Below are 14,155 nucleotides of genomic sequence, written 5' to 3'. Positions count from 1 at the left end.
TACTTAGCTTGAAAAGCTCCATTTTGTGGCTATCCTTGGCTTGGATCACCTTTGAGCTTCACTCTTACACAATGTATGATCCTGGCTTAACCTCCCTGGGCCTCCATTTTCTCATCTGTAAAATGGACAGATTAACGGATTCAGTGAGTGACCAGGAATAGAGCTCTTTGACCAGCTTTTAGAGCCGCACTGGGCAGAAGTCAGTGAACTGGAAATGCCTGCTCTCAAGAAGATTAATATAGAGAAGGGATCAGATAGATCCCAGAGCTCTACACTGGCTTATGTTCTTTCCCAGAACTCGTAGGGCATGTGCTGTTACTGTTCTGGTTTTGCACACAGGGGCAGGGGATGGCTCAGTGTGGTCAAGTGGCTTGTCCAAGGTCACACAGCTAATCAGCCTCTGGAGCTGCAACCCCCATCGACTCTCCACTTTCCCACATAGCATCTAGACCTGAGGTCTCTGCCTCCATCCTCTGTTTCCCAGGTGCGTGACCCTGAGCGGGTCCTCTAACCTGTCTGAGCCCGTGTGGCCAGTAGGTGCTAGATGATGAGGCATCTTCATAATGGCTAATGACACGAGGCAGGAAGTGATGCTGAGGGGAGAGAGCTGCCTGGATGTTCCCCAGACCCCAGCATCCCTACGTGCTTTAAAATACAAACACCAGGGGCACCTGGGTGGCTCAGATGGTTAAGCGTCTGCCTTCGGCTCAGGTCATGATCCCAGGGTCCTGGGATCGAGCCCCGCATCGGGCTCCCTGCTTCTCCCCCTCCTTCTCCCCCTCCGCTTCTCCCCTTCCTTCCTGCTCGAGCTCTCTCTCACTATCTCTGTCTCTCTCAAATAAATAAAATATTTTAAAATACAAACCCGGCAGGGGATCAGCGGCACCGTAGGTGCTGCGTGTGCGCACCCAGCACAGGCTTTGACTCCGGGTTGAATCCGGAGCCCGTCCCTCGCTCTGTGCCCTTGAGCTCATCCCCTCGGCCTTTGCTACGCGAGACGAAGTGTCATCCCCTTGCAAAGCTGTTGTGATGACTGAATGAGCCCTAGGAGAAGCGTCCAGCTCGGTGTGGCACCCAGTTGTGGACATTAGAGACAGGTGCCCATGCCTCCTTCCCTTGACATGCTTGTGCATGGATTTCTCCAGGACTCACCAGCTCTGGGATGCCAAGACTAGTATCTCCTTCTATCCCTGGCTCTAAGCCCTCCTGTTCCCTTGGCTGCTCCCAGCTCTGGGGACGCCTCCCACACGCTCACCCCACGTGCCACTGGCCTCTGCGCCCTACTTGCTGGGCCCCTGCTGACCAGGCTTGCCCTGTGCTGTTGTATTTCCTGCCCTGAGCCTCACAGGGCTGGCTGGTTTCAACTGCTCTGAAAGCTCCCCAGCCCATGATGTGAGCCTTGCCCATCTGCATCGGGCACCCACACTCCCGGTCCCCGCAGTGGGCTGCTCCAAAGTCCCTTGTGAACGAGGCAAGATGTCCCTCCTTTCCCAGGGTGGGCTCAGGAAGGCCCCACACAGATGGCTTGGGCGCAGGGTGCTGGGAGTTGAACGGGTGGCTCTTTCTGATGGTAGCTGCCCTTCTTCTCCTCCCGAGTGGGCTCCAGGGGTCTAGGTCGGGTCAGCGGTATCCCAGTGACCCCACTGGACATCATGACACCCCTTCAGCCCTTGGTGTCTGGGATGGTTCATGCCAGACTCGTGCTTGCCATCTGGGGCTCCTGCCCATTTCCAAACCCCGGGGGGTGCTGGGCTCCTCCCACCATATTAGCCACTGCACTGATCCTGCAATCGGAATCCCTCTTCTGGACATCACCAGAGATCGTCCCCCCTCAACCCCTTCAGGAGCCTGCTGGATGCCCCTGTAGATGGTTAAAAAAATATCTCTCCTTGGAAGTCAGGGGCCTGGGAGGGAACTTACCTCAACTATCTAAACCTTCACTCTACACCAGCCAGGACTCCAGCCTGTCACTTACCCGGGAGCCCTTTAGAACCAGCGGCAGACCCTCAAGGCAGGGCTGGGGTGGGGGTCTGGGTCTCAGAGTTCTGGATAGTCTTTCCTTTGCCATGACTTAGACACCACTCAAATCGGGGAAGCCCCCCTTTTTTTTCCGGGGGGTTGAGGTGGGGTCAGGTGTCCGCCTGGCCACGCAGATGCAGTCCTGACCACATTACGTGCCTTGCATGTTGTAAGGGTGTCTTCAGACTCTGAATTTAGCACTGCTCAAGCTACACACATAAGAAGATTTGTGGATTTAAATTCCTTTTGTGCAGCTCAAAATATGAAGATATATCCACTGCGTCTCATATGACCCTAATCCTGCTTAATCACGTTTCTCAGACGCGCTTCTCCAAACCGCCCGCTCTGAACCGCTCACTGTTTGTGCTGTGGGGAATCTGTTTTCCCCTCCAGCAAGCAAGAGGTACCAGGGTAAGGGGAGGAGCATTGTCGAGCCCAAGAAGGGGGCTCTCTCAAGCGGTCAGCACCGCCTGGGTGCGGGGGACCTGGGCCCACAGATGGTCAGGTCAGCGCAGGAGGGAGTCGGGAAACAGGTCCCGAAGGAGATGGGCTTCCCAAGGCACCAAGATGGACACGGGGCTGGTCTCAGACTCCACCCCGTCCGGTCTAGCTTCCTGAGGCCGGTTGCGCCACTACTGTGTGCTGCTCACAAACCGTCGGTAGCTCCCCGATGCCTTTATCCCAAAGTCCACATTCCTGAAGACTTCCAGGAGCTGGCCCTACCCACTCAGGGCACGCTGATTTCCGAAACTGTGCCAGGTGCCCCCTATCACCGCGGCCGCCGCCACCATGCACTTTTGGGAAGCTGCCTACTCTACCCCACCCTCTCTACCTCCCTCAGTCTCCACGACCACCTCCTCCATGGAGCCCTCCCTCTTCCTCCTGTTGTCATCAGCCCGCCACTTCCGAGTCTCCAGGGCCCTTGGGGTTCATGCCTTGGGGGTGCATGTGCCTTAGGAGCAGACAGTCCATGTGTGAACTGCCATGCACTGGATCCTGGAGCTGGCGCAGTCTGGCTTCACTAGCTCAAGGTGAAGATCGACATGCCGCCTGGGGTGTGCAGTGCGGTACAGGTGTCCTCACAGGTGAGAGGTAAGAGGCCGGGTGAGCGGTGCCCAGGTGAGGGGCCAGCCGGAGTAGTACTTGAGGAGCAGACTCGGGAATCCACCCAGCGCTTCCTAGCCGTGTGACCTTGAGAAAGTATCCTGAGGCCATGGGCTTCAGCTTTTCCATCTATAATATGGGACTGATAGTACCACCTTCCTCATAGGACCGGGAACTGCCTCTCTCACACCCTGGCTAGTCCTAAGAAGTTGTGTAGACTCTCAGAGCCCAACGACCTCCTCCCCCACAAGGCAGAGGGAAGGGTACCTGTCCCAAAGATCCTCTGGGCATCTTGCTAGGAGTCCAGCACAAAAACGTGCCAGATACTGACACTGCCGATTGGGCAGACTGTGCATGGGGAAGACTGGGAGGCGGTTGAGGCTGCCAAACCATTATCGAGATGAGGAGGAGACCCTGCCAGTGGCCACCGAGCCGGTTAGAGATGTCCTGTGGGCCTCTGTCTGCCAGCAAAACCAGCTTGATATTGAAGTCTAGCAGGACTCCAAGGGCCGGCGGATGGGAGAGGCAGGTGAATGGGTGGCAGAGAGGGGCTGCGCAGTGGCTTGGGGGTCAGGCTGCTGACAGCACCGGGAGCAGCTCTGGGCTGTATGGGTCTGGCCCTGTGTCTTGCTTACAATCAGCTGCAGGTTCCTGCGGGAGGCGGGCCCTGGAGGCAGCTGGTGGTTGTCACCTGCCGGGACCTGTTAGAAGGCCCCCTAGTGGGACCTGGAATGTGGTGAGCCTGGAACCTGAAGGGAGCCCAGGGGGAGCCTCTGGCTCTCTGGCTGCCCCAGACCATCTCAGTGGAAGACCTCCTGATTGGTGAGTTCCTGGGCTGCAGGGCTGGGAAGTTTCCAGAAAGATCAGCTACCCAAGGCGGGAGGGGAGCCAGGGCTCTGGGCATCCAGCTGGCCCAAGCCAGCTCTTCGTGCAAATCCTCTGAGGCTGCCAGGGCTGTTCCTAGAGGTGCAGGGCTGGCGCCTGCAACAAGCAGAACCCTGGGGCCACCTGCGCCACTCAGCGGGACGCAGATGGTGCCCTCAGCATGGGCCACAGGGGGCAGCTTGTGAAAGGGGGGTTTACGAGGACGTGGTCTGGGGCAGAGAAACCATGAGGATGGGGCCATCCCTGGGGATGGAGACCGTGGGATGTTTCCAGCCCCAGGCCTAAGGAGGTGAGAGGATGACATCAGAGATGTTGCTAAGACCCTGAGACACGGCCAGTGTATGCAGGGAGGGGCTGGAGCCCCCAGTCTCTGTCCCCTTTCTCTCCAGTCTCCCACCGAGTTCCCATGGGCCAAACCCACAGGAAGCCAGCCAGAGTGGGAGCCCATTTGCAGGCACTAAGGCCAGCCCCTGGGTACAGAGCAAGGTGGGAAAGGTGGAGGGGACCCCCAGATGCCCAGCTTCCCGCCAGAACCCCCAGAAGGCTTGGGTGCACACATTCAGCACTCCCGGACAGGCGGGGCCGTGAGGGGGTGCTGCTGTGGGAGGAGCTATTTTCTCAGCCCTGACTGCATCCTGGCAGCATGACTTAGGCAAGCCTTGACCTCCCTGAGCCTGATCCGGAAACTTCACTGGGTCCAACCTTGCCGGGACTTCCTGTGGCCCCAGCCCACCGGCCAGCTCCATCTTGCATCTTTCTCTCTGGGGCTCTGCTTGGCTTGGCCTCTCTCTCTTTCAGTTCCTTCAGACTCACCTGCTATCCCCGACAGACCTCTTGCACTTGCCCGGAGCTTCCCCAGCCCGGAGGCTCTTGTCTTCTCTGCCGTGCAGGCCTCAGGCCATTACCACTTCCTAGGACACCTGCCAGCCCCACCCCATGCCCACTTCTCTGTAGCACTGAAGACGGTTGTATCAGTCAGGGTTCTCTAGGGAAACAAACCCCATAGAGTATAGGTGTAGGCGTGTTAAGAGATTCATTTTCAGGAATTGGCTTATGTATTGGGAACGGGCAGCTTCCAGATCCATAGGGCAGGACAGGAGGCTGTAGACTCAGGCAGGATTTGATTTCTCTGTTGCAATTTTGAGACAAAATTCCTTCTCTGGGAATTTTGCCCTTAAGGCCTTCAACTGATTAGATGAGGCCCACCCACATTTTGGCGGATCGTCTCCTTAAAGTCAACTGATTATAGATGGCAACCACATCGATTAAATGCCTTCACAGCCACACCTAGGCTAGAGCTGGATCAGCCGACTGGGCGCCATGGCCTAGCCGAGTCAGGCCACAGAACTGATGTATCACAGCCTTTCTCAGTTCTTCTTGTGAGCCCTTAATGATCTCAGCCTCTGCCGCACTCTGTAAGGTTAGGTTTCAGGAGGGCAAGGATGAAGGCCATATACCTTCCCTAACCGTTGTTTTGCCCAGCACCGGACAGAGCCACTGCTGCATAGCCAGTGCACAGTAATGGTTGTGTGAGAGAATCAAAGGGAGAGAGAGAATCTGCAGAGGGTGTGGCGGGGTGCACATCAGAGAGGGGTGTCTGTCCGGTGCACAGTCACTGCGTGGTAAGTGCTCCACTTTGCACAGGCCGCGCCTTCATCCTGAACCCTGCCTCCTCCCCGCAGCGCACACACATGCTTCTTAGTTGCTCAAATGTACGCTGACACCAGGGCAAGGTGAAATTTCCTCAACATTAATGTTGATGACGACTATCATTTACTGAAGGTCAGGATCATTCTAGACACTTTTCTAGATCCGTAAACCCTTAGCATTGATTCTGATGCATGTTATATATTCAGTACTCTAGGTAACATTCTTATAACGTGGGGGCCACCTGTTATAGTCCGTTTGGAAAGGGACCATCAGTGCTAAGCACGTCGTATGCATTATGCGTTAATTTTTTCTCTCTTAGCGGAGTCTGGGGTGAGCAGGGGCTGCCATTGTCGTCCCATTGTACAGAGGAGGTGCTGAGGCCCAGAGACGTGCCCTGGCCTAAAGTCCTGAGGTGCCTCCGTGTCACTGCCGGACCACAGGATTGCTGCCCCAGGGCGGGGGCTGTCTCCTTTGTCCCTCGTCCCCTGGGAGGCACAGGGAGGAGAGAGGCCTTGAGGTCAGTGCACCTGCTGGCTGGGTTAATTAGAGACCTGGTTTTTACTCTGGAAGGAGAGAAGCAGCCACTCCCCACTCTGCAGTGTCTGGGAGCCTGTCACCCCTACTTATGTCTGTGTGGCTGGGGCCACCTCTCAGGCCTCACCTCACTGTGGCCAGGTTTCTCCCGGGTGATGATTTGTGCCGGGAACAGGGTCTGGGTGCAGCGTGGCTGGTCCTTGCTGGCCCAGGGGAGGAGCCAGGCCATGGGGATCCAGCTGCCAGCTTCGGGGCTGACTCAGCGGGTGGAGCTGAGCTGGAGTGAGCCCACTAGGAAGAGAACCAAACAAGCAGGGAGGGCCTGAGCTCGCCCTGAGCCAGCTGCTGAGCTGGGCCCCATGCAGACCCCATAGGGACTGCCTGGTGGGGCTCCTCACCTCTCCTGCGACTCAGATGCCGGGCCCAGGGCAGGGCAGACCCCTGGACACCCCCCACTAGGCTCTGCCTCGCCTGCAACTCCTCTCCACCACCTACCAGTGGAGGGTCTTGGGCGGGGAACTTGACCGCTGGGGCCTTTGTTCCCACCCCCGAAAGATGGAGGTAATCCCCCGTTCCAGCACCACGACTGTCGTGGGCTCGGGCAGTGTGATCTGCTGTCCTGCTTAGAATAGGATCTGCCAGAGAGAACCCCTCCTTCCTGTTGACAGATTAATATTGCCCTGCAGCCCCCTCAGAGGCAAGGGTGGTGTTTACACCCCCCCCCCCCGTTTATGGACGAGGGGCTCGAAGCTCAGACAGCCCAGGTTCTGCCCCTGGGGGGCTCACACCGCCAGGGGCTCAGGACCTTTGGACTTTCCTGCAGGGCCTCACCCCCGGTCGCAGCAGCTGGACCAGCTCCCAGACCTCTCTTGCTCTGTTTGGGCTCAGCCCGCGACACCTTCCGAGCCCCTTCCCGGGGAAGTGTGCAAACAGCCCCGCTAGGGGCAGCCGTGGGAACAGAGCAGTTCCATCTCTGAGGCCAGGCATGTCGTGGAATCCGGGGCCTGGCTCCCCTCTCAGCTCTGGCGCCATATCTCCGGGTCACTGGACGAGTCATTTCCCCTCTCTGAGCTCAGCCTCCACATCTGTCAGCGGAAATGGGGCAGAAATGTGGGGTGCGGTGTTGGCGCTCCGTGCGGGAAAACAGAACCCGGGGCAGTAATAACACCCCACTCTCAGGGAGCACTCGGGCTGTGCCAGGCGCCGCTCTATGCAATTGACCCACCTTGACTCATGTTTTTCTCGCTCCAACCCTGGGAGGTAGGTACCATTCTTATCCTCGTGCTACGGACGAAGAAACCGAGGCAGAAACTTTAAGCCGAAGGGTTGGATTCAGGGGATCTGGTGCTTCCAAAGGTGTTGGAAAGCTGACAGGAAGGGAGGCCTTGTCCTACTACCCCTGGCCGAGGTCCAGAGGCTGGGAAACTACAGGAAGCCAGCTCAGAGGTGAGGGAGGCAGGTGGTTCTGGATCCAGCACTCGGAGCACGAAGCAGCCTCCACCGCGGTGGGAGGGAGGACGGCCCTGCCTCCCTTTCGCCAGTCCAACGAATCGAAGCAGCATCCAGAGCCCTCCGGGCAGGGGAAGCCAGGAAATGTGATTTCCAGACTTTCAGGCCCTACAGTAGGGGAGAGGGCACAGAGGAGGGACGGAAGAGCCCTCACTCCTGTAGACTGTACGCAGCCTAGGGGCCTTGCAAGCTGCAAGAGACAGAATGTCCTAATGCCCCCAGGTGCAGACAAGGTCGGCACTCTGAGCGTTAACCTTTGCACAGAGAACTTGGGCCACGTGAACTGCACGTACTCTGCTAACCTCTAGCCCCTTCATTGCTTAGGGACCCCTTCCCTGCAGGTTCTCAGAGGTCATGGCCAGTAAAACAGGAAGCAGTCCCTGGAGGGATGGAAGCAACTCATGGAGCAAGGTCGGATCATCATTGTCGTAATGCCTCTGGGTGTTTCATGCCTGATTTCATTTGTTCTTTTAAATGACCCTGCCAGTAAGGCAAGCCGGGGGTCTAGTTGGATTTTTTTTTTTTTTTTCACAATCAGGGCCTGGACCTTGGGGAGGGGCAGAGAACTGGCATTTATAACCAACTCTGTGCCACATTTAGAACCAACTCTGTGCCAGACTGGCTGGTCACTTCTGGGCATGTCCTTTAAATCTACCACGACCCTCCAGGTGGGTGCTATTAGTCCCACTTCTTGGATTCAGAAACTGATATCAGAGTGATGGAGTGCCTTTCCCACGAGCCCACGGCTAGGAATGGGAGGAATCGGGATTTGAACCCTAGTCTGTCTGCGCCATTTTCTTTTCTGACAGCTGTTGACCATGACCCACTAGCAGGTGCCTCACAGAACCAGACTAGGTGGATGCTGCGTGTCCAACGAACAGGCCGGGGCTGGATAGCAGTTCAGGAAAGAATAGATCTTCTTCGATAGAAAGCTTGAGGTCAGTTCTTATTCACCTGGGCCACCATGTGAAGCAGCCAGGATACCAAAAGCACCCAGGACATAGTGGGATCAGTGATCAGAAGGCTACTGGATGCTAAATCCCCGTAATTACTCATAGTGTTCGGATGGGTTGAGCTGGGAAGTCATCCTTCCATGTGTCCTGAAGCTGGTGTGTGTGGAGACAAAGTGAAAGCAGATGGAGCCGGGGGTGGGCAGGTGGTGACAGACGCGAGGCTGCGGCTGACGCCCTCCGCCTGTTGATTTGCTGCCTTCCCTCCCACCATCTGCTCGCCTGGCTGGTGTGAGGGGATTTGCTTTGTGTGGTATCTGCAGGGCTTCTCTGGGCCCCGCCCTCTTCTCCGGATTTTCCAAGCTCCCCCCCACACCCAGGACTCCATGCCAGGCACCGGGCATCCAGAGAGGCAGAGGAAAGAAAGTGTGTCCTCCACGTCCAGCAGTGGCAGAGGCTTGTAGACCATCTCTCCCACCAAGGACTAAAAAAGCTGAATGAGCTAGAAATCCAGCTCTTTGGAGGCATTAAGAGAACAGCCAAGGCAGCCAGGCGAAGACCCATGAGAGAAGAAAGATGAAGAGGGGGGAGCCCGGTACCTAGAACAAAGGAACATGCCCCGCTCCACCTGCCAACCAGGAGAAAGCGCCTTCCTCTCTGAATAAGGACAGCCTGCTCCGGAGCCTCTACACTTTTGGCTCACACAGTCTTGCATCGTTACCAGGCATGCCAGGGGACAGAACCAAGTGACCAAAGAGAGATAAAGAGAGAAAATAGACAATAGAAATAGATCCCTATGTTATCCAGATGTCACAAGGTGCAGACATAGTCTTTAAAGTAACTGTGATGCATAATTGCAGGAAGATGGACAAGGTGGGGAATTTCACCTGAAAAGAACTAGAGCTTATAAAAATTTTGCTCAGATGGAAATTCTAGAACTGAGAAAGACAATAACCGAAATGAACATAATACCCTAATTCACACAGCAGAAGAGGATGTGAACAATGTAGTATCCGTCTCAAGAAATCGGAAAGATGACAGATTTCAAGCCTAAAGGAGTGACAGGAAAGGAGATAATGAAGATGAGAGCAGGTATTAATGAATTAGAGGGTCAGCTATGGCTACGTAGAAAGATCCGGGAGGAGGCAGAAGCCTGGGTCAGAGTGCTGGCTCTGCCGCTGTCTCACTGTGTGACGTTAGTCGAGTCACTTGTCTTCTCTGGGCTTCAGTTTCGTATGTCAGGGAAATAAGCATGATTATCCATTTTGCCCAGTTGATGTGAGTGAGGATCACACGGAAGACAGTTGCAGCACCTCCTTATTAGACGTGCTGATGTTACCAGCAGCCCTCGTGCAGGGGACTCTGCAGAGGGCTAGGAGGGCATCCCAGCCTGGGGAGAATTGTGCACTTGAGCGGGTGTGAACTAAACATTCAGAAACCCATGCTGTTCATTCACCTAGTTTTCCAAGCATTTGAAACAGCTCATTTGTCAGTGGCTGGTCATTGCCAACGTCTTCCTGTTGCCGGGTGGGTTTATCTTTGTTAGGGACCCTCTTTTGAGAAATCTTGACTTTCTGGACCCTTGAAAGGGTGCTAATGTGTGTTCAACATTGTGCCGGTGACCCCGTTAGACTGTCACATACGCATTCTTCGTGCCTTCTCCAGGACAGGGCGGACCTTGGAGATAATCGTGGGTTCAGTTCCAGACCACCGCAATAAAGTGGATATTGTAGCGAAGTGAGTCAAATGAATTTTCCGGTTTCCCACTGCATTCAGAAGTTGCGTTGGGGGCGCCTGGGTGGCTCAGTCGGTTAAGCGTCTGCCTTCGGTTCAGGTCACGATCCCACGGTCCTGGGATGGAGCCTGTCCGGCTCCCTGCTCCGCGGGGAACCTGCTTCTCTCTCTCCCTCTGCCTGCCGCTCTGCCTCCTTGTGCTCTCTCTGTATCATTCTGTCAAATAAATAAATAAAAAATCTTAAAAAAAAAGAAGTTGCGTTTATACTATAGGAGTCTATTAAATGTGCAATAGCGTTTTATCTTTAAAAATCAAGATAGAGACCTTAATTTGAAAATCCTTTATTGCCGAAAAGTGGTGTCCTCCGAGCTTCCAGCCTGTTGTCATCACCGATCACAGATCATCTCAACAAATACAGTAATGAAAAAGTTGGAAATACTGCGAGAATTACCAGAATGTCACACAGAGACGTGAAGTGGGCAAATGCTGTTGGAAAAATGCCACGGGTAGATTTGCATGACACTGGCAGGCTTGCCACAAACCTTCCGTCTGTAAAAAGCACAGTATCTGCAGAGCAGGACAAATAAGATATGCTTGTCCTTCACTATGTGGCTGCGAGACGTTAGCCACTCTGCCGGCGAGACAGGGAGCCGTGTCTTCCCCCCACTTTGTTTTGGGGAGGCGGGGCTGGCCTCCCTCGCCGCACACTTGGCATCTTGGTCTGGGTTCTGTTTCAGGGAGCCAGGGCTGGCATTCCCCCAGGTGTTGCAGGCTGCCTCACTTACTGGAGTGCGGGGAAGTCACGCATTCCTCGTTGCTTCCCTGGGGCCAGGGAAGGGGGTGGAAGGGTGTTCTTGCTTTTCCACTGCAGCTTATTTCAAAAGACTTTGAAAAGCACTAATTAATAGCAGCTCAGAAACCTCTGCAGGTCCGTAGGACCCGAGCACGCACTCTGGCCTCAGAGATATGGCTCCCACCATGTGCTGAGTGGACGGGAGGGGGGTGTCACGGTACTCCTGCCTCTGCAGCCCAGCCTTGTCCTCTGTCCCCAATCTCACCCCACCCCAGCATCAACTTAGACCATGAATACCTCCCTTGCAGAGCCAGGACATTGTTGGGAACCTGACCCCTCGTTCAGAATTGTATTTGGTCCGTGTGGTTCAACAGTCATTTATTTGAGTGACCTTGTCTCGGACCTTGGCATCAGGATGCAGAGTCAGCGAGAGCGCCTTGGGCTGTGCTCATTACCGAGACAGATGCAGTGAGACCGTGTTGCCCTTCTGCTCAGACCCTTCGGTGGGTCCCACGTCACTCAGAGCAAACTTAGTCTTGCTTAATGGCTTCCACAGCCCCATGCTGTCCACCCCACCCCACACATGCCCACTCTTCTCCTTTCCTCTCCTTTCCATCGATCCAGGGGTACCAGCCTCCTTTCTCCTGAAGGCACCAGGGTCTTGCAGATGCCTACAAAGCTTCCACCTTAGAATCTTTCATGATATGTCCCAATCACCCAATCACCCAGAGCCTGGCCCATCACAGGCCCCTAGAAAATAGGTAGTGAGTAAATCAGACGACTAGACAGACTTTGCCCAGTTGACAGCCCAGAAAAGTGGACAGAATCAGTGTTACTCTCATTTTCCAGTTGAAGAAATGGTTCAGAGAGGGCAGGTAAATTGTTCACAGTCACACAACAAATGGGTGGTACAGCCTGGGAATCAGAGTCTTCTGACTGTTGGTCTGTGCTTTTCTGCTCACATCTCTCCTCTGAATTGTTGGCCCTTGCCTTTCCCTTCATTTGCTTCTGCATTCCTTCATGCCAGGTGACAGGTGCCCAACAATGAGTGAGACCGAGCTCCTGTCCTCATGGGGCTCCCAACCCAGGGAAGAGGCAGATAAGTAAACAGTGCTGGGGGAGGGGAGCCACGGCGCTGTGGAAGCCAAGAGGGGACCCTGCTCCTGCCAGGAGAGGTCAGGCCTTCCTCCAGGAGTCAGCACCAGCTGATTCCTGAAGAATGAGTAAGAACCAAGCAGGATGGGATGGACTTTCTGCACAGTGGGGGTCAGCCTAGGCAGGAGCAGCTGTGACCTGTGGGTCAGTCACACTGCTTCAAGTTTTATGTAAGTAATCTGCTTTATGCAATAAAGGGGATTTATTATCTCATGTCATTAAAAATTTGAGGTGTAGGGTGGACTACAGGTATGGCTAGATCAGGGAGTCAGCACCACTTGTCTCGGCCCTGTTCAGCTGTTACCTCTTCCACATGAGCTATTAAAATGGCCAGCACATATTATATGTTGGCTAATTGAATTTAAGTAAAAAAAATTACATAGTAAAAAAATTTAAAAATGGGCAGCACGAGCCTGACTTTTATATGCAAAAATCAAATAGCCAGAACAAAATAAAGTTTGTTCCCTCCCTACAAGTAGGGGTTTCAGTGTGATTCCATGAATTAGCACAGACCCATCCCAGGACCAAGAAGACTAAGAATCTCCGCCAGCCAAGTTAAATCAGAGCCCACCCTTGAAAATAAGCAGGTTAATCTCACTCCAGTGACAGAGCTGCTTCTTGCCGGAGGAGCAGGGGGTGGCTGGAAGGGATGACCCTGGACACCATTAGGTTATAAATATGAGTCAGGTTGTTTTGGACAATGAGAAATGGAGAAGTGGGTGAACCAAAATGCCCTTGCCAACTGAGCTGAAGAGTGGAGGGAGTAGATGCACATTTGGACCTTGGATGTCTCCAGGAAGCACTATGGATTTAACCTGATTCTTGAGCACCCCCCCTCTTTTTCTACCAAAAAGTAATCAATAACCCTTCAACTATCACTTTCCTAGAAAAAATGCATCCTGCTCGTTGACATCTACATATTAAGGGTGGGGACGAATTGACCAGACAGAGACTGGCTCGGGGACAGGGGACACATTCTAAGAAAAGATCAAAGGCATCATGCTCAAGTGAAGAGATGTGACCAGCACAAAGGCAGTGCAGTCTGGGGGCTCGTGTTATGGACATCTGAGGAGGTGCTCTCTTTGATGGAAATACACTCCCCCTTTCTCTCTGTTCTTCCCACTGAAGACCAGTTGAGAGGTAGGGTGTTGCTCCCAGAGCAGACCCTCTGCCCCCAGTTCCTGGTGCCGCCGCCCCTCCACGCGCATGGAATCAGAGGCCTGTGGATTTGGATTCAGGTTTTGCTTCCTCCTTTACCTGTGACCTTGGGCAAGTCATTTAATCTCCTTGAATCTCAGTTTCTTCTGAGGACAAAATGGGGACCCCCCTATCTGGCTGGCAGTCTACTTTGAGGACTGCTGGAGGAAGTAGATGTACACGCATGGCCCATCATGTCCGGCTTTGAGTGGATCATCCAAGAATACTCACTCATGCAGGCATTGAAAAAAGGAAAAGCTTAGCAGTTGCCTAATAGATCCCAGCAGCTCAGCCTATATAGCATTTTATCTTATCTTTGTAACCATTGGTAAGTGGAGGTATTGTTTTCCCACTTTACAGAAGAGGAGGCTGAGGGCCAGGCAGACTGACTAACTTCCCAAGACCACAGAGCTGGTAAAGCGGCACTTGAACCTGGGCCAGCTAAAGCCTACTCTGTAGGACTGAGGCAAACAGGCAGAGCTTGAATGCCGAGGTGGGCAGGAGCCTACAATTCTTACTGAAATTCAGAATCCAAAAGAGAGTGACGGAGAAAGTAGCATGTACTTGGCAGGTACTCAGCAATCTGTATGCGTTCCCCTGCACGTGCATCATTGACTCGTTTCA

At 54.2% G+C, this 14,155-nt stretch overlaps 1 protein-coding gene across 12 annotated transcripts in view; it reads left to right on the top strand.

The window, feature by feature from the left end:
- ST3GAL1 (ST3 beta-galactoside alpha-2,3-sialyltransferase 1) overlaps positions 1-14,155 on the top strand; it is a 94,519-nt gene that overhangs the window by 61,068 nt on the left and 19,296 nt on the right. Inside the window, exon 1 of one of the 12 annotated variants that reach the window (XM_025871169.2) lies at positions 7,314-7,452. The exons of the other annotated variants lie outside the window; for them this stretch is intronic. The gene's annotated coding sequence lies outside the window, so the exon portion shown is untranslated. Of the gene's footprint in view, positions 1-7,313; positions 7,453-14,155 lie in introns of those variants that run through there. 12 annotated transcript variants of the gene reach the window in all.

This window comes from Callorhinus ursinus, unplaced genomic scaffold, assembly GCF_003265705.2.
Source record: "Callorhinus ursinus isolate GAN/ISIS: 27379988/994484 unplaced genomic scaffold, GSC_fseal_2.0 scaffold5, whole genome shotgun sequence".
Taxonomy (NCBI): domain Eukaryota; kingdom Metazoa; phylum Chordata; class Mammalia; order Carnivora; family Otariidae; genus Callorhinus; species Callorhinus ursinus.
Note: the sequence above shows the minus strand (reverse complement) of the source record. Positions and strands in the feature narration are given on the sequence as shown.